Source organism: Sciurus vulgaris (genome assembly GCF_902686455.1).
Source record: "Sciurus vulgaris genome assembly, chromosome: 5".
Classification (NCBI taxonomy): Eukaryota; Metazoa; Chordata; class Mammalia; order Rodentia; family Sciuridae; genus Sciurus; species Sciurus vulgaris.
The window spans coordinates 163134544-163153411 of NC_136465.1; the positions used below are offsets into that span (position 1 = coordinate 163134544).

At 42.5% G+C, this 18868-nt stretch overlaps 1 protein-coding gene across 1 annotated transcript in view; it reads right to left on the reverse strand.

Annotated features, from left to right (window-relative positions):
- Positions 1-16857, reverse strand: part of LOC306662786 (uncharacterized protein C12orf42) — a gene marked incomplete at its 3' end in the record, with an annotated part of 94830 nt that extends 77973 nt beyond the window's left edge. Inside the window, exons 1-2 of the mRNA XM_079142889.1 lie at positions 16814-16857; positions 14998-15066 (exon numbers count right to left, since the gene is read on the reverse strand). The remainder of the gene's footprint in view (positions 1-14997; positions 15067-16813) is intronic.
- Between the last annotated feature and the right edge of the window lie 2011 nt (positions 16858-18868).

Below are 18868 nucleotides of genomic sequence, written 5' to 3' on the forward strand. Positions count from 1 at the left end.
ATGTTCACTGTTGAATGAACATAAAAACCAAATACTGTATGTTTGCAGTGGAATATTATTCAGTCTTAAAAAAGGAAGTAGATTCTGCCACATGCTCAATATGGATGAACCTTGGGGACCTGATGCTTCATAAAATAATGGTCACAAAAAGACGAATGTTGTCAGATTCCACTTGCATAGGTTTATAGTTGGAATCACACAAACTAAAAGCAGAATGGTGGGTTCCAGGTGGTGTGGAGGGAGGAATCTCAATTTTATAAGACAAAAAACCTTCTGGGGATCTGGTATAAAATAATGTGTATACTTAACACACCTAAAAGTGGTTAAGATGGGGAATTTTAGGTTGTGTATCTGTATTTTAAAATCAAATAAATTCTACTAGGGAAAACAAAAACAAGTGCAGGTCTGAGATCGACACCGCGGTACCCACGCTCCTCTGGCTCCTGCTTCACATGCCGGCCAGGGAAGAACCTCGGTGCTTCGGACCAGATCCACTCTGTGGGTCTCTTGTGAGCTCATGTTGACTTCCCTTATCTTTTCACTGATTCCCCATGACTTAACTTTCCTCTTGCATTTTTCATACATTTGTTTTTTTAATTTTTGCTCCACCCTTGTTGGGAGATGTTCTGTGACTTCTCACAATCTTCTACTAAAGCTTTTTACTTTCAGCAATCACATATTCCATTCCATGAACTCTTTGTTTGTTGATTGCTTCTTTTTTAAGGACCCAGCTGTTCTTAGTTTATGGATTTTCTGAGAATCCTCCCACAGGATACGCCTTAGACATCTTTTTAAAAGGAAAATTTGCTTCTGGTTTTGGAATTAGGCTGATATCCTCCAATGCTGCTTTCTCTTTCAAACTTCTTGATCCTTCTCTTTTATGTAATTGGCTTTCCTTGAATCCTGGAAGTCCTTGATATTTTGAGTAATAGCTGAGGTTGATGAGTTTCTTCTCTCTTTCTGCAGATGTGATTCTCTTGTGAAAGAATCCAGGGCTTCTCCCAGTGACGGTGAGCTTGATGGAGAGGGTCAGGCCTAGAATTGACTGGCTTTATTTCAAGGGTGAGCATGGGCTTGCAGGGCACTTTCAGGAGCTGGAATAAGAGGACTTCGTTCTAAGGCACCATTTCCGAACCACCAGTCTGGGTTTTTCTCCTAAAAGTTTCCATACTTTCATTAGGGAAAAAAATACACACACACACACACACACACACACACACACACACACACACACACAGTTTCTAGTTTTACTCTACAGAGAAAATTCTGCCTGCAAATCACTCCTACCTTCTTATGGACTGCTTGAGGCACAGTGCTTTCCTTGGTTAAAGAATTTGGGAGGAAGAACTAAGCAACCTTGGCTCCATTGTCTTTGGGGTCTACCTTCCACCTTTAGTCCTAAGGTAAGTTGATCAGGTGAAGAACCTCCCCACAGGGATGCGGGAGATTCCTGAATACTGCCCTGGGGGTTCAGGAATGTCTACCATTCTGGGAGTCAGGATAGAAAGCCTTTTGCCACACTCCGAGATCACATTCCCAGCCTATCTGATATTTTGACCTCCAGTGGCCAACCTCTCTGTCCCTCTCATTTGAAATTCATGCAAAGAAAAGAAGAATACTAAGCACTGACAGCTTAGATCCCCACATGGGTATATTTTCTGGTGTCTCGGTTTGGTAATTTGTTCTACCTGGCATCCCACCAGATCCTTGCTGTGTGGGGAGGAAATTCCCCACCGGGAAGCAGCATCTAGTGGACCAGGAAGGAGCAGACCCTCCACAGTCTCCTTGACCCCTGGGCCCCACAGATGTCTGCTTCTTAATCCTTGGCACTGGGCCTGGGATGCCGGTTTCCACACTTGGTTTTCTAGACCCCAAATGCTATGAGGCCCTGACATCCTGTCTGCGACTAGAAAGTGGAAGAGTCCTCTCTGGTTGTCTCCAGAGCTACTGTGAGGAAGTAACACACTCAGGGATTTATCTAGATCCTCCCTTTGGTCTGGGAATTGTTTTCCTGCCAGGAGTCTCAATCTTATTATTTCGACTTAAATTAGGCATTGGAAGCAATTTTCCCCCAAATCCTATATTTTTAAAGACATTTGAAGCAAGAACATAATTTCTTGGTCTTAGCTCTTGCACATAAGAGAAATTCTGCTATGCCACTTAATGAGAAATTATTTATGAAAAATACAAACTACATCAGTAAAGTACTTTTTTTTTTAATGCTCATTGTAAAAGTCTTAAACAGTATAGAAGAGCATTCAAGACTTCACTTTTCTCAAGAGGCAATTAAGATTTTAAAATGTTCTTGGGTGCTTTCAGGAAATTGTGGTGCATATGTATCGCTCTAAGACATGCACTCTTTTTTACACAAACGAGATGACAGTGTAACCAAATAAAGCTGTTTCCTCATGCCTCATATCAGGGTGGGTACCACATTCAAAAGAAAGTAAGCCCTGCTTCCAAAAACCCAGTTAGAAAGCAGTCGAAACCTTTACTGAAGTCGTTAGAACGTGTTACCTTTCATGGCACAGAGCGATGCTCTCTGAAATTCCTCATCTTTCATCTTTCTCCCTAAAACCTTACTTTTTTTTTTTTTTTTTTTTTTTTTTTGGTACCAGGAATTGAACTCAGGGACGCTTAGCCACTGAGCCATATCCCCAGCCCCTATATATATACATACATATATAGATATGTATGCATATTCATATATATTTATTTTATTTAGACACAGGGTCTTACTGAGTTGTGTGGGGCCTTATTAAGTTGCTGAAGCTGACTTTGAACTCTCCATCCTCCTGCCTCAGTCTCCTGAGCCACTGGGATTATAGGCATGAGCCCCTGCACTTGGCCAAACCTCACTCTTTATAACATGGTTCTCTCTCTATCCCTCTTCTCTTCCCACCATCTCCCTTCCTTCCTTCTCCCAAAACTGTCCCTTCAAAGTTCAGTCCACCCCAGCCCTGGTCTTCCCCGAATTCCTGCCTTGCCTATATATTCTTTTTTCCTTAGTAGCGTCTGTCCTTTCCAAAATCATCAGGAACCTTTCTAGAACTCTTTCAGTTCTTTTCTGCACCCATTACTGGATTAACCTCACGAGGGCCAGGCATGACCGGCAGGTCCAAGACACAAAGCCCCTTTGCTTTTCAAAGGCCAGTATTTCTTTACACATGAGGAAGTACAGATGAGCTTTCAGCAAATGTTGATTTGTGTCTATCTGGTGTGGTTTCACATAATAACAGCTAATGTGTATTTCTCAAAAAACATCAATGAATCAGTGAACAAATGAATAAGTGAGCAAATAACTGAGAGTGTTAATAAACTACAGCTGATGCAGATTAGGCAGCAGTTCAACCTGGGTTATGGGATTCTGCCTTTTAACCACTCTTGAATTCAGTTTTTCTCATCTACTTAAAACAGGATGTATTTTTGAAACTCTGTTACACAGACTAAAATGAAATATCAATAAGGTACCTACCCCAGAGCAATGTAAGCTATGATAATAAGCAAACATCACATATCCATGTAAATCATTTAATAAGCTGAGTCTGAATGCTGTGAACACTTCATACACAGGGAACATTGCTGGAAGCATTCAAAATCCACAACATGGAAAGAGCTGTCTCCAACCCTGAGCAGGGTATAGAGTCTTCGTGACTCCAGCACTTGGAAAGGAACTCATGACACTATCTTAAGGTGTTGATGTGTACTTTGATATTCCAATGGCGACTTCAAAATTAATTTTACAGGTACATCCTTCATGGTTCTCAAAAAAAATCATACAATAGCAGCTACATAAGCACTCTAAGCTTTGGGCAATTTAAATGCCATCATAATGGAACGATATTAAACAACTTCTTCCATGTGAGGTGATATTCAAAGAAAAGCAGTGTTTCTGGCCCTAGAAGATACAACACAGCAACTATAAATATAGCAGAGGGAACTTTGGAGCCATCTAGTTCAGCATTTATTCCTTTACTCATTCACTCCATACAATTTAAGTGGTTTGTGCGCCAGCCAGGCACTATATTAAACTGTGGTTGAAAAAAGAATCTTCTCTACCATCACTTAAAAGATACTGAATCTTACCAGGTGATGGAGCTGGCCTTCAACTAGGTGCAACACCGGCTTCATAACTTTTTAAATAAAGGTAACACATACAAAGTCTATAGCATATAGTAAATTTTGGTTTCTACCATCTCCTCTCTGACCATTAAACTCCTCGAGACAAGCTGCAGAAACATCAGCACACTCACATGCATATGTCAAGGAAAGTGTTCACCAAAAGGGGACCAAAGAGCAGAATCCAACCACAGCCAGGAACTTCACAGTGATCCTGAGTGTGGGAACAGACACAGAACCTGGCACAGGACATGTCGAGTTACTAGATACATTAAATCATGAGTTCAGATGATTAGAGACCCACATTTGACTGGAGGCAAAACTTCTGTGGCCTCAGTTTCCTCATCTGGAAGCTGGAGGGTTAGACTACCTGCTTCCTAAATACCAGTAATCCCAGGTTAAAAAAATAAAAATAAAAAACACGTGTCAAAGCCTCAGGTCCCCAGGGTGTAGTTTGTTTGCTCTCCCAGAAATTGAATGTGCACAGCTTCTTCCAAAACTCATACTGGTGTGCAGTCCCCCGATAGGTAGACTTTATCAATGTAGCCCTGTTTTATCTCCCATTCTAAAACATATAATGTATAGACTAGTAAGTTAAGGAACACTCAATGGTGAAAAAAATAGCCCGTTTGAAAATCTAAAGACTAGAAATTAACCAGTCACTTCATGTTTTCAGCAAACACACTTACCATTGTGTGGGGCTTCATTGTCCCCCTAGTGAATAGAGCCTTTAAAAATGTATACGCCTGGAACTGAATGGCGTGTCAAATCTATTGGCACTGCGTGTTTAAACACCTGCATCTCATCACCAGCCCTTCATAATATTGTTAAACAATAATTATACTTATGATGAGTAATGAATCCAAGTATATTCTTCCTTGAGATGTACTCATTCTTGTGTGATAAGTAACCCATTAGTAGCATAAAAAAAGCTACTCAGGTAGAACAGGATGCATACCTACATCCATATAATACTCAATGAAGTTTTTAAATGATTCTAAAAATTAGAATGGTATCATCTTCTTTATTAGAGAATTCTTGCCTGATTTTTATTGGAATGATCCATTTTTGTTTATCACAGTTCTAAATTTCGCTTGCCTAATCAAATTTAAATAGTATATATATAAAAATACACATGCATTTACTTGTTTAATTGCTTTAAAATTTAACCGAGTTTAGCTTTGTTTTGTTTTCTCCATACCTAACATGAAAATGGAAACTTGAGATAAAAGCTAAGTTTGCCTTGGAGACCACCCACACATTTTGCTTAGAACCACATTGGCTTATGGATTTAGAGAACCTCAGAGGAAATAATTCACCTTTTTCCTGAAGCAGAAAGACGACAGCATGCCAATCACTAAAAGGAGTAGCTCCACAAAAAGACAGAGAGAGAGAGAGAGAAATAAAAAGGATATCAGGTCAAAGAAATGCTATTAAGAGCTAACGTGAATGGCGACACAGCATGAGGTATTTCTTATCAAACACACTGGATGCTCACAACGACCTTGTGAATTTCATGCTCTCCTGACCCTGTTTTGCAGATGAGGAAGGTGACGTCTACAAAATGAGATGATATCTCCTAAAGTCACAGGGCAGAAAGTGGCAAAGCCAGGAGCTGAACTCAGGCTGTCTGGTCCCACATCTGTTTGTATCATCACTGTCCCCAGCCATTTTTTTAGTTCCCAGCCCCTCGAGCCATCAGAAGCAGTCAGCTGAAAGCAGGTATCACATTGTTCACTGTCTGGAATACAGTCAAGCACATCTTGATCATTCCAGACTCTACTCTGGCAGAGAACTGGTCTCCTGAATATCCACCCTGCCTGAGCCCAGGTTATCTTCAGCTAACTGATAAGGACTTACGCTCCTCTCCCAGATCTCTATGGTCTAAAACTCACACCATCAGTGGCATGTCCATGTGGGTGGATGAGGCGCCTAGAACCTGGGTGAGTGCTCACAGCTCTCTGCCACTTGCAGCCTTCCCGAAATCATTTGCAGCGTGATCCTTTGATCCCGGTATTACAGGAGAGTCTATGATACGGAGGGTCAGCGTGATCCAAAATCGAGCAAGCATGCCGCAGTGCAGGGTGGGGTTGCTCAAAGACAGAAGCAACTGAAATGGCGCTCACTTCTCCCATCGTTAGTCCTGCAGCTTCACAAAGCAAACGATCTTTGCACGTGGGCTGAGCACCCACGTGCACCCTGGAGTGTGGAGTTGAGACCTCCAGGAGCTGCACCCAGGACCAGGGCAGCTGCCCAAGCACCAGAAACCTGATTCCAGGGGAAATACCCCTGAGTTCTTCTCCCGCCTCCAACAAGTCATGTCAAAGGGTCCTGTTAGGCCAAAGTCACATCCCGCGCCCACAGCCCAACCACGACTCCACAGCCCCTTCAGAGCAGAGTCCCGGGTGACCTCCCACCAAGCTAACCAGGATCTGGGTCTCCAGATCCTGAAACTGGACTTACAAATAAGTGCTTGTTTTCAACACTGAATCATAACTGACTAGTCTGTACATTATACATTTTAGAAAATCCACGAGGGCTTTGATCATCTGGGGATATTTTTGAGTGGGAAAGGGGAGCCCACTAATAATTATTGTAGAACAACAGGTAAAAACCCAAACTGTCTTAGGCAAGAGGGATGTATCCCTTACGTCTCTTAATTCATCTCTCTCTCCACTCTGCTCCTGCCCCTTTGCTGTTCCTTCAATATTCCAGGCCGGTGTTGCCTTGGGAACTTTCTGCTTGCTGTTCCCCCTCCCTCAAACCCATCCTCCAAACATCTTTATGGCTTGATCCTTCATCTCTTTCAGCTCTTTGCTAAACATAATTAGTCTACCATCACCACCATATTTTAAAAGGGACCACCAACCCACACACACACACACACACTCGTAGCCCCTTTGGATTCTCTATCATCAATGAACTACCATATATATTGCTTATTCACTGTGCATTGTCTAGCTTCCCCAGGGCCTGCACACATGCTTGGGCAGGTCGGACCCCGCCAACAGGAAGAGCCTCAAGGGTGGGGTGCCCTCAAGCCCGCATTCCACTCATCAGGACTGTGCCAGGACTTGGGGCTGCATCATCGTGGAGAAGGTGTGCCCTTCCACCCAATGGCACCATTTTCTAATTGGTGCAGACTCCCTACCTCTGAGCACTGACCCTCATCTCCTCCCTCTAAGACTTGAAAGGTACACTCTGGTGGCCCACCATCATCTCCTGAATCTAGAACAATGCCCAGCGTTTACAGGGACCTGAAAAACAGCTGTCAAATAAACAAATGGAAGAAAATAAGTCTAAGTTCTGCAATCACGCCTTCTCTGAATGCTAAGCTGCTCTTCCACTTTTCTAGGTTCCCTTCCCTCTCTGTTTCCTTTCTTCTTTTTTTTTTTTTTTTTAACTTTCTTGCTCAAACTCAACTTGCAGTGAACAATTTATCTTCACATGTCAAGGCAACTTAGGAAGTTTAAAACTGTCTCTTAGATAATTGCTCAGCCAGTCCAGGATTTAACCTAATCATTTCCAAGTTCAAAGTCTTTTTCAGAGCATCCTCTACTCTGAAGTATGCACCCTGCTCCCTCCCCTGGGATGGAGCTTTGCAGGAAGACGTGTTTTTTTCTTGGCCCTGGGGAAGTGGTGATAACTCTGAGTGCCATCTATAGGACAGCCTCTTCCTGCCTGGTCTTTCTGTAGTGACCTCCTTTTCTGCTGCCTCCATAGCAGATGTAAATGGTCCCAGTGGACCTTTAGGATGGTAGAGACTATGGCACATCTGCTGCTGATGTTCTGCTATGGTCTTGAGTCTGGAGGTCCGTGCAGCTTGGAGTTTCCTCATATAAACGCCAGGCTACTTCCAGGCCTTCTCCTGTCAGCCTTACTGCAACCCATTCTGCATCAAGCAAGGAATTCTGGGTCCCTGCCCCAGGCCACTGGTAAGCTGTGGGGAAACTGGGCTGCTTCCCCACATGCATAGGTTTTCTCTCCTTGAAATTGCAAAATTGTTGCATTCCTATCTGTAAAATACTGATTCTTAAGATGAATGACGGATATACCAATGTTGCTTTAGTCTTTTCCAGACCTCTATGTGCCTGAAATATTTCAAAACATTCCAGAATGAAAGAATACACCAAATTTATCTTCTTTTGCTGTTGCTTCAGATTGCTGAGGATCTGCCAGAACTTCAAACAGGAAAAAAGGGACACAACAGGAATGGTTATTATTTTATCTCTGGTACGTAGGACTGAGCATTGAAAAAACACTCAGGGTTTCCTAACCCTAGTCAAGCCTGTCATCTTCTTTCCTCTTCTTAGGACCAGAATTGACGAAGGTCAAGGAGCAGCTAGCTGGTGGGTGGTCTTGATTGGGAATCAAGAGGATTCTGGGAGGACAGGTGACCCAGGCCCCACACAAGCAGACTGGGGGGTGAGTTCAGTCTCTGGTTCAAACAAAGGCAGTTGACAGTTTTGCCAGGTAGCTCAGTTCTGGAAACCTGACCCAGCCAGGGGAACTACCTCACCTTCCCCAAACCCCTCTTGCTAGAGTAGGACCTGGGAACTCCTGAAAGGGACTGTTGGGGAAGGGAGCTGAGCCCAGGGGCATTGTACTTGCCTTCCCATCTCTGAACTGTGTAGAAAAGTACAGGGTTAGAATAGGGGTGGAGAAAGATTAAGAAGCAAGGCTGGGAAGACTGTCGTGTGTATGTGAGAGTGGAAGTGGGATTTGACTGTATGAAAAATATCCTTTAGGAGTCAGATCCACTATGACACTGTTTTCCATCCTTAGATGTATCTTCTCAAGATCTGTGCTCCCTGGGAAAGCAGCCCAAGCGAAAGGAGGAAAAGGATCTTTCACTTCTAAGAATCGAGTCCAGGTGAATAATTTTAGATTTTCTTTTCCTCGTTACTCTTTTTGAGGTACTAGAAGCATTTGACGTCTTTTTTCTAAACGCTCTCGATTGTCCAAAGACAGTTCACCAATTCCATCCTTTTCTTTCCATCAATGAAATTTGCGGTCCTCCCCTGAGGATGCCTCTTCCTTCCACAAGCTGCCTGATTAGTTTTGACCCCAGCAGAGGTTTCACTCAGGGTAGGAGGGCACGCAGGTGGGAAATTTGCCAGAGAATTTGATGTGGACAAAGATGTCCAGCCCAGCAAGGTCACGAGGCCCGTCTGAAGCTAGGCAACGTGTGGTCACACCAGCTGCCCTCCCAGTTTCTCAGTATCCTTATCTTCTTACAACTTTGATCTAACTACGGCCATTTTTGCTCCTTCTTGAAACAGTGAACCCTGTTCCTGGAAGCCTACCCTTAGTTCTAATTCCGTCACTCTCCAAATGATACCATGAACCACTTCATCTTATTTTGTTCAACCTCTTCTCATCGATTAACTAGAGTCAGCTTCTCTTGCTTGCAAATAAGAGTCCTACTTAATACACTATCAACAATGGCATGTGCCCTTCTGTTCTTATCCTGCTTTTCCTCTGCAGTACTTATCACAATTGGACTTAACTCTTTATCATCCAGGTCCCACGCTGGGATGAAAGATCCATGAGGTCAGGATTTTTTGTTTTGTTCACTTCCACATACTTAAAATAATGCCTGGGATACATGGTACTTAATACAGCTTGTTGCATGGATGAAACATCTAACACTTATTGAGCCATTTAACCCTTAAGATTATTCTGATAGAAACCAAAACCGATCACCTTCATCTAGGAGGCTATGCCCACGATTCCACCTCTAGTAAGCAACACTTGCCAGTTCTGTGCCTGTGATTCTAGGCAGAGGAGGTCAAAGGAACCCTAGCGGGACCTGCCCTGATATGCAAATATGACCCTTGTGTCATTTCTTTAGGACACAGACTTACTAGCTAGCATCTGGGTCAATTATAACTAGTTTTGCCAAATCAAATGAATATTTGCCCCTGTTTAAGACATACATATTGGATACTAAAGAAGAGAAGATTTATCAAAATCTTTGGAGGCCATTCTTTATATAAATGGTGTCCCCAGATCACCTTGGCCACAGGAGGCGTTAACTCCCTGCTGAACTCAGGGTAGACTGAGGTTGAGCTCATGTGAAGGTCTTGAAGACACTCTCCTTCTCAAATTACTCTCATAAAGATCTTAAAATATACTTAAAATCAGCATACTACAGAGATACAGCCAGAACAATGTTCATAGCCACTCAATTCACAATAGCCAGATTGTGGAACCAACCTAGATGTCCTTCAATTGATGAATGGATAAAGAAACTGTGGTGTATATATACAATGGAATATTACTCAGCCATAAAAAATAATAAATTTATGGCATTTGCAGGCAAATGGATGAAATTGGAGAATGTCATGCTAAGTGAGATAAGCCAATCTCAAAAAAAAACCAAAGGACAAATGATCTCGCTGATAAGCGGATGAACACATAACGGGGGGTGGGAGGGGGGCAAGAATGGAGGAAGGAGGGACTGTATAGAAGGATAAGAGGGGTGGGAGGGGTGGGGGGGAAGGGAAAAAATAACAGAATGAATCAAAAATTATTACCCTAGGTAAATGTATGATTACACAAATGGTATGCCTCTACTTCATGTACAGAGAAACAAGATGTATCCCATTTGTTTACAATAAAAATGAATTTTTAAAAAAATCTTACAATGTCTCCCTGTCCACATCTGACTGACTTACACCTACCAAGAAAACGACACTCTTTTCTAGAACACGAGTCACATGACCTACAGCTCTACACTTATCTGACCCCTAATGGTCCTCAGAACACCCAAAGCATGGAAGCCTCCTGGTTCATGCCTCTAAACGTCCATTTAACACTTGCTGTGGAAAAGATGCATTCCAACATTACTAAGCAGCTTCTAACCAACTTTCCTGTGTTTTCCCCACGCTAACACAACTTGTATGCAAACCTTAAATGGCACAAGATTTCAAAATACATGTTTAATGTAGGATCACTGATTGCCTATGTATCTGAAATGTGGAATTACTCGAAATCATTCTTTCCAAAGAGAAATGTGGTGTGTTTTATTTTACCCCATGAATACTAATGATTGCTTCTCAACAATACTATGAGGAAAGGATCCAGCAGAGCAAAAGGAAAGCAAGCACTGGAAAGTGGCGCAACTGGACAGCTCAGTGGGAGGTAGAGTCGGAGTCCCCTTTCCAGTCCCGTGCACAAGAAGGACCCAACAACTGAGGCTGACTTCAAGCTGGAGCTGAGCAAAAACATCCAGTACTGGACCACAGGCTGGGGAACAAATATCAGAGGGGGGCTTTGGTGCAGACGTAGGAGCTTCCACAGCAGAGCCAAGTCATTGCAGGAAGTGGAGCTCAGCATCGGTGGAGAGGCAGCGACAGAGGCTTGCCAGAGCACACCTGGCACCTATCATGGGTCCCCCTTGTCCATTCATTGGCTCAATAAATACCAAGTCACCATCTCCTTTGTGCCAGGCATCCTGCTGGAGATGGGAATAGGACAGAAAGGGAGGCACACCTGGCCCCACCCTCATGGAGCGTACATGCTGGGACCAGCAGCACTCAGTAAATATTTGTTTATGAAGTTATGAACTATACTACATGTGTGTTAAATGCACTTCCCATTGAAAATATAAAATACACATCCCATTGAATTTAAAATTGTTGAAGTCATCGGTTAATAAAACACTGAGCCAATATTTCCCTTTCTTCTAGGATGATTTCTTCATCTGCCCCATTACAAGGTGAGAAGCATGACAGTGTCATATGAGTTGTTAAGAATTTGTCCATAATGTTTGAAATATAGTAAAAAGAGTAATGGAAATGTGACTTTATATTCACTGTTGTTAACAATGACCTTCATGTATAATCTTTTGGTCATTCCAGTTAAAAATAGTGCGAAACCATTGTGATTTGATATGAAAGAATATGTTCACTTCTACTGTCTTGTATTCTAAGTTCAATGGGATGTGTATCTCATGTCTATAACATACACATAATATAGCACATAACATTCGAACGAGTAGAGTGGTAGATAAACATACACAATACATTGAATATGGGCACTCAGGTTTTTTTTATTGCTGCTAAAAGTTTGCAATTATAAGTTGGACACCATTGTTTTGAATATTTAGACACAAATTAGCTGATGAGCAATTCCAGGCCAAGATGCTTAGGAAGATCCCAACCTTGAATGTCTCATCAGACCAGGTTCTACTAGTTCTGAGGCAAGAAGACCTGAGCAAAATACTAACCAAACATTCCAGGTAAATGCAGAACAGCATCCAGGTAGATGCAGAACCAAACATTCCAGGTGGGCAGAACGGCAAGTCTAAAGGACCTGGGAGGGAGGCATGCAGAGGGGGCTGGGCAGAAGAGGGGCTGCAAGAACAGGATGAGGCCTGAGGCCAAGAAGACCCCAAAGCCATAAGAAAGGCTCTGAACTTGATCGTCAGTGAAACTGGAGCCCGCTGGAGGTTTGCGAGCAGAAGAATGGTATCATCTCTTTGTATTTTTGGAGACCTTATTAAATCCTTCAATCCAACTTTGATAGGGAATTTATTTCTCTCACCCTCTGTCTGGCTGTGTATCTACATCTCAAATAACTTTAAACTGGGAGGGAAAAGCAAAGGAGCATAAACTTCTCCCCAAAATGATATTATCTATCATGTTAAAAAATTCTCTAACTTGTTTTCATTCAGCATTAAGTCACCAAAATTCATCCTTGATGGTGCGTATAACTCCAAAGCATCCCTTAAGCAAGTTGCAATAGTTCAGTATATACATATGCCACAGTGTATTTATCCATTCTCCTGCCAATGGACATTTATGCTTTATAAATTTCCCAGTATAAAGTTGATGCATCGGAAAGCCATCTTCTACATGTCTTCACTGAGTACAGTCACTCACTTCATACCCCGGGGGAAATTATTGAGTCAAAAGTGTTTGCATTCCACAACCACGTTCGATTTTGAAAATGCTCTCCAAGGTGATTCTGCAGTACAGCATGTGAGACGTCCCTACTTCCCTATGCCTTTGTCAACTCATGGATGTGAAATGATCTTTGTGGTTTTGTCTGCATTTCTCCCAGCACTAGTAAGTTCAAACATCCCTTAATATATATTAATAAATGACTCCTTTCATCTACTAATAGGCATTTCATAAATTTATTTTTACCTTAAACTATTTTTGCATCACTAGAATTAGCTCTACTTATATACACCACTGAATGTATTTTGCAAACACTTCATTTAATATTTTTCACAAATTAGATTGATCCATAGTTTCTCATTTTTTTCTCGAAGTTTACTAACCTCAAAAACTGAATTGTGTGGCTTTTTCTCTTTAGATAAGGATTCTCTGGCCCTTGAAGTCTTAATAAGATTCAGCTACAAACCCCTCTTGGCATGCTTTTTGGGGGGCAACAGAAATTTCTGGATTTCTGATGGCACATAGGATGGAACTGTGTTCTTGTCCTCCCTTCAGCTGTCACAGGAAGAGTGGCACCCAGGTGTCACTTGTTGGTAAGCTCCAGAGGCATGATATCACTGTATCAGTGTAAGCTGACAACATCTGACTCTGTCACCTCTGTCACTCCTTTTCTAATGAAGGGGCCAGTGGTCCTCTTTCAGGAAGCTTTGCCTTCCAGAGCCCTTGACACACCAATGAAATGACTCCAACAAGGTGAATGCATTGGTATCCTTCCCTCTCCAACAGTCCATGCTGGGAGTCACAGAATCCCTTAGCTGCATGGAATCCTTAGAGGCCAATTACTTGAAGTCCAAATGGAAGATTAACTAATGAAACAGGGTAGTGCAGGTGCCTTATTTAGATACATTCTTCTGCTTTAGTGAGCAAAAACCACTAGGAAACCAGGTCATATTTTCTAAAACTAGGCCAAGTTTTTCATCTTTTCCACATTTGATCTTTTCCTTCCAACTTAAAATGTGAGTTTCCACATCTCTTGATTTCTGCTCTTGAATTCTATTTTAAGTAACCTTATACTACTTTTCAGCAAGCAGCAACTTGGCCTCCTCATAAATGTTGGAAAGGGAACGCTGGAGAAGATAAAACTATCTAACTTGGAGTCACCTCCTCCCCGGATGCTTGAGACTTAGTGATTCCATCAGTATCTCTGGGTTATGTGATCCTCTTTAGAAGACATTGCAAAGCCCTTCATGGTAAATAGGAAGGAAATAAAGGTAATCAGAGTCCTTGGTATGTAAATTTCAGCATTGACTGAAAGGTTCTTTTTTTCCCCCAATCCTGCTTTTATAAACAAAGCTCCAGTGGGACTAAATCTGAGAAGCTACCACAGCTCCATGACAACTGGACTGGCCAGCCGGCCATGGCGACCATCTCCATGTGCACATTGCAGTCATTTACAGAGACTCACATATTCATTGCAGAGACAGACATTCACTTTGGCTCTCACCAAGAGCAGATCATTAGCCACTGAGTGGAAAGTGAAATGGGAAAGAGCAGTATTGACAGGCCAGGCGGCTCGCCCTTCTCCTGATGAAGCCAGTTCTTTATTTTCATTGGTTATAGTAAGACAGGATGCTCATCCTAGTTGCTCTATGTTGGGCCACAGACATGCACTGACAAAGTGCCCCATACGCTGTATGTCCTGCTATTGGATGAGTGATGCAGGTTTTCTCAGTATACATATCTGTATGTAAAGAATAAAGAAACAGCACGATTCTCAAACAGGGATTCAAAGCACTAAAGACGATGTCCTTCAACATCCTTCTTATTTTGTGATTTTTAAAAATAAATCTTTTATAAGTTAGAGCGTCAAAAAGACATGAAGGGACAAATCTCAGGCATCCAGCACCAGAACCCAAAGGGTCAGCAGCGTGGAAGCAGCCCTGCATGACAGGACCCCCTGCTTACTCACCTTTGAGGGTGATATGTTTCTCTCCCACAGGGTCACACTGTTCACAATGGGAAGGTAGCAAAAGAATTTCTGCAAAAGTTGAAACAAGGCGTTAGGCGCACTTCCGTTCCTGCGATGGCTTTGAGGCAGATCAGAGGTGAGTGATCCCAACAATGGCTATCCATTCACTGAGTGCCTGAAGAGAACCATGGTGACCCCAAAACACAGCCACCACCTTCAAGAGTCCAGAGCAAGCTGCAGGTAGGAACTAAAGAATCATATGAATAAATGTAAAATTTCAACTGTGATACACGCCATTGTGTGTCATGTTAATACATGAAGGCAAAAGACAAAGAATTTTGAGAATACCATGATTGATAGGATGAAGTAGAATCAAACATGTACACTCTTTGCCACGTGACTTTGATGCACCTTCCATAGCCTGAGTCAATCTCCCAGCTCTGCCAAATACAGTCAAAGTCAACCCACAAACACAATTGAGAAATGAATACTTCTTGTTGAATTTTAGTTTGAAGCTGTTTGTTATGCAGAATTAGCAGAGACCTGTATTAGTCAGGGTTCTCTAGAGGAACAGAATCAACAGGAAGTATGATTATAAAACGGGGATTTATTAGATTGGCTTCACGACCAAAAGCTGGATAGTCCACAATGGCTGTCTGCAGCTGGAGAGCTGGAAGAACTAGTAGCTGCACAGCCCAAGAGATAGAAGCCCCAGAACAAGGGGATCAACAGTGCTAACCTAGTCTGAAACCAAGGCTTCTGGAAACTACCTGGAGGGTCACTGGCAGAGGTCACTTTGGAAAAGTGAAGAAGCGAGAGTCCAATATCCTCAGACAATCAAAGCAGCGATCAAGGACCCATTCAAGAAGAGCCAAGCTTGCATCTGCATCTGCTCCCTTGTTTTTCCAGCTTTTATCCCATCCAAGCCACCATCCTATTGGGCGGTGCTGCCCATGCTTAGGGAGGGTCTCCACTTCAGTTCACTATCCCACATGCCAATCATTCCTAGACACGCCCTCATTGACACGCCCAGAAGCCTCTGAATCACGGGCATCTCTTAATCCAACCAAGTTGACAGTTCAAATTAACCATTACAAGACCCAAACAAATATATGATACATAAAGATGATGCTCAGAGAGGTCAGACAAGGCGCCCCCGAGGACCTGCCCAAGGTAGAGAACCTTGCCATTTGACTTAAAATATCAAACCTTGATAAGATAATACTGGAATTTGTTTTCAGACTTCTGGCTTTAAATTTGATACCTTTTACCTACCTAGTCACAATGCTCAGGGTCCTTGACATTTTGTTGCCGACATTTGCTAAAATCATGACGTGGCCTTTGACGAGCCTGGGAAGGCCAACAGGCTGGAGGCAAGGACACAAGCAGAGGTCATACAACAGTGGCAAACCTGTCACCACCTCTCCTCTCAGTTCTCAGCCTCTGAAGCAGAGAGAGCTGCCAAGCACCATCAGTCAACAGGCTTAAGGAAAGCAGGTGAACTCTGCTGAGACCCCAAAAGCAGTCACAGAGTGGAAGAACTGGAGAGGATCGAAATCCCCAACATCCAGGGGTGACAGATGAAGACACTGTCCGACATCACATAACCGTGCAGTGACAAGACAGTGCTGTGCCCAGTGTGCCTGTCCCACCCCATCACCCTCTGCTGAAGAGAACATGCGACCATCAAAAGGCAGCCATTTGGTTTGTTGGGAAAGTGAACACCTGTGTGCAGGAAGGAGAGGAATCTCATTTGGAAAGCCAGAATCACCAGGTGGAGTCAGGCACGGACCACAACCTGAATCTGGGTTCTCACCCTCAGTGGGCTCCCGCACGCTCTCCAGCTGTGCACTTTCACACATCCAGTGTCTTCTAACAAGGTCACCTGTGCCTGCAGTGGGCAGCACAAAGCACTGAATCCCTGCCCTTCTGCACTGTGCTGACAGGTTCTATAGCAACTCTTCAGTACCACTGCTCAGAGCTGGGAACATCATGGATGGTACAACATTTGGGTTCATTCAGAGACCATGATGAAAAAACAATACCTTTTAAGGTTGTTCAGTACACCACTTGAACATTCGCACACAGCAGTTGTAAGATTTCTGCTTTCTAAACAATAAGACTTCATGGTAGCCAATAGACCAAGGAAATCGTATGCATCCCTATTGGCTTGTTTTTTAAACTTTATACAGCTTTATTGAGCTACAATTGACATACAAATAACTGCATCTTCTAATGTATACAATTTGATAACTCTGGAGGAATCTTCGGGAGGAAAAAAAATTAGAAACTAGAGTTATTTGATTCCTTAGGAAAGCTTTACCTTGAACTTTAAAATGCAGGTGAAATTTCTTTTTAAACGAAAAAGCTATTGTAATCAACAAGCAAAAAAAGAAGGCTTGAAAGAATAAAGTAGCTGGGATATTCATTGTCAGTCATTAACCTGATTTTCTAATGAATATGGCATTAGGCATTCATTAACAATCATTTGTGTTTATGTTGAACAGTGGATGTATAATGAAGGTTGGTAAATGAAAGCAAAATTAAACCAGGGAATTTTGGACACTTATAAAGCAATTAGCTTGTTTGGCAGTAATTACACATTGAAAGCTAAATCAAGTGCATTTAGAAAGCCACAAGAGTCGCCACATAAACCTGAGGTGCTTTGCTCTAAAATAATAATAATAATAATGGAAGCCTCTCTTTCCTTCCAATGAAAGAGAAAGGCAAAAGTATAAACGACAAGCAAGACTCAGGTCCCATGAAAAAAATCAGATTTGCAGCCTGTATGTTTGAGAAGAGGTGAGTTACCCAAAACTAGGACAGCCCAGCCAATTAAAAAAAAAAAAAGAAAGAAAGAAAGAAAGAAAGAAAAGAAAAACTCTGTGTAACACAAAGCTGTGAAACCAGGTGGTGTGCACTGCAAGCTCACAGGCACGCCCACCATGCTTACATGCTCCAGCTACCTACCAGTTGGGTGAACAATAAAAACCTAACGTACATAAGGTACCTGGACGGCCACACATCCTGGTGCAGGGCTTTGTCACTCACAACTTGGTCTCCAGACCACAGTCTTTCATTCCACTTTCAGGGACTCTGTTTTTTAAAAGGAAGAGAATAAGGTAGATGTTTTTTAAAAGGATGTGGAGAGAAAACCTTGCTGAACTGGTGATAAAGCAAAGGAAAGAAAGACAAAACTCCTGGTGGTCACAAAGTTGTCCGCAGAGGCAGCTCCTCCAAAAATACATGCAGACTCCACTGAAGCTTTCAGGAGATGAGTTAATATTTTCAGAATGTTTAATCTTATAGTATTTAGCTGAGAAATGCTAGAGAGATACTATTTAAGTGTACGTGTCAGGGGGCCCCCAAGGCTTCTAAAAACATAATTAGGCTGCAGGAGAAAATCTTCAGATGAGCCCATAGGTCTGAGCAAAAGAACAGAGGTTTTCAAATGGAGTCAAAGTCTTGATCGCCCTCCGCCAAAAGGCCTGAAGATTCATGAGCCCTTCCCATTAGGCAAATACCATAGCAGATAAGGGGTTGCAGGCTCTCGAGGGTTAGTAACCAAAAGAAAAGTTCCCAGGGGATCCACAAAGGGCAGCTGGCTTTGTGGAAACATTTACAAAGTGCTTGGGTGTAGACTATGCTAAAAGCAAATACTTGCTTTGCCTCTGGGATTGGAAGGGAGAACGGAAACCAGGAGATAGCTTTTGAAATCCTCTCTTAAGTCATTGGACCGCTACTGCATTCAACAAAAAACCTATTTGCTGTGATGAAGTAGTGCATTTCTTTAGGAAGATGGGTCCCCTTCTTAAAAAGATAAATTATTTTATTTCTAAGAAGAGGATCAAGATATTAAGCTGAAGACCTC